Source organism: Aplysia californica, unplaced genomic scaffold, assembly GCF_000002075.1.
Source record: "Aplysia californica isolate F4 #8 unplaced genomic scaffold, AplCal3.0 scaffold00932, whole genome shotgun sequence".
In the NCBI taxonomy this organism is placed as follows: Eukaryota; Metazoa; Mollusca; class Gastropoda; order Aplysiida; family Aplysiidae; genus Aplysia; species Aplysia californica.
Window position 1 is genome coordinate 123,754 of NW_004798202.1, and position 1,970 is coordinate 125,723.

A 1,970-nucleotide genomic window follows, 5' to 3' on the forward strand; every position below is an offset into this window, starting at 1 on the left:
TCTCTCTCACTCTCTCTCTCTCTCTCTCAAATACATTGGTATGAAACAGAAGCATCTCGTTACTTTTAACACAATATTTCCAATGAGCACGCCGCACCAAGACGGTGCAAGAAACATGTCACAACACGGAACTTAGAAACGTTACAACACGTTCATATAGACTTCAACATAAGTTAAGGACCGCCTCTACACACAGCCCTGCTTCTTTTTTTTTTTTATCCGAAAAAAGACAACAAACAATGGTTCTATTTTTTGTTTTCCTCTGAAAGTGTAAATGGGTTACCAATGCACACTGCAAAGCTTCCTAAAGTGGCAAAACCACCACGTGCGGCAAGGAAATCCTCGGGGAATCCTGAGAAGTTGTCAGAAGGCTTGCAGTGTCACACTCTATCATTGTCCGCTTGAGGTAGCGCCCTCAAGCTACTGGAACAGTCCAAGAACGCCCACAATGTGCAGGTCGACCCAAGAAGACCACTCGGAGTGTTTGCAAGTGGTCCTTTACTTATGTTGAAGTCTGTAGCTTGCATGAACACCACAACTTGGCGTCACTGTGGGATCAGATGCTTTCTTATTGACTTAATGTCTGTTTTTCTAGGAAATGGTGAAGTGGTATGAATTTAACGCCTCTATCAACAGTTTGAAGTGACTTGAGGGGCGGGAACTCAGAGTTTAATATTCATTTCCGAAACGACCGAGTCAAATTGGAAATTCGTGTAAAGTGCCTTTCCCATTGACACAGCGTCGGGCCGAGCTGAGGCTCGAACCACCGAACCTGCAACTTCACTTTGTTTATCTGTATATCTGAATGTTTAAGTGCTTTAGTGTCGAAATGTTGGCGAGTTTTAATGTCACAACGAATGAATCCCTCGATGTATTAATATCCGAATTCTGAATGTTTAATAGTTTTAGTTAGTATCTAGATGTCTGAAGGCCTGAATTTCTGAATATCAGAAAATTTGAATGTCCAATAATATGAATGTCTTGCTGTCTGACTGCCAGATGCCTGAATGTAGGTACCTTTGAAAGTCTGTATGTCTGAAAATCTTAATGTCTGAATATTTTAATGTCTGATTGCCCCATGCTCTTTTAATGCCAAAATATCTGAAAGTCTAAATTTTAATATCTTAATGACAGTCTGAATGTCTGCAGAATCTTCTTAATGTCAGAATGTTGCAATGTCAAAATTTCATGCTTCACATCATCAACCCTGTTAGCCGCCAGCAAAATCTAATTCAAATCAAACGTTTGGCGGCACTTGCACGCACTACTAAGGTAACAAAACAAGGAAAAAATTTCAACCAGAAGGCTAATGTGCCCTTCATATTTGATCTCTAGACGAAGACAAACAATAACGGTGATCATTAAGCAGAGATAACGTTGAACGACCAGAGGTCATGGCATACTCTGTACACCCTGGTTGATTTTGTTATTTGACACAGGAAGAAAGCCGTCAATCTCAAAGTAATTATGAAACCTCAAAGATTGCACGACGCCGCGACAACAAGGTTCTAAATTGGAATGTTTATTTTTCAAAGTAAGAGAGTCTGGACCCCTCCCCTGAAAAATCTTAACTTTGTAAATCAATAGTGATAGCCCTTTTGTTCCCTTAACTATAAAAGAACAGTTCATTTTGTTCTTTTTTTAGGGAGGCATTGTGTTTGAGAGGTTTACACTCTAATTTCTCCAAACTGAGCGTAATTGAGATAAAGCCTTGATATTCCTGTTTGCTGAGTATGATTGTCTGAACATAATATCGTGTCAAGCGTACGTTGAAGATTAATGTGCCATTAAATTTATAGCTAATCAGGTGAAAGAAATCTCTCAAGGCGTGAAGAAAACAGCCGCGCCAAATTATTCCTGGAGATGGCTTTATCGATCTAACAAGTAATAGAACAGTTTCTGGACATCAACCATAATCTATCTATCTATCTATCTATCTATCTATCTATCTATCTATCTATCTATCTATC

The 1,970-nt window shown here is 39.2% G+C and overlaps 1 protein-coding gene across 1 annotated transcript in view; it reads left to right on the forward strand.

The window, feature by feature from the left end:
* LOC101853891 (sex peptide receptor) overlaps window positions 1–1,970 on the forward strand; it is a gene marked incomplete in the record, with an annotated part of 195,305 nt that overhangs the window by 123,707 nt on the left and 69,628 nt on the right.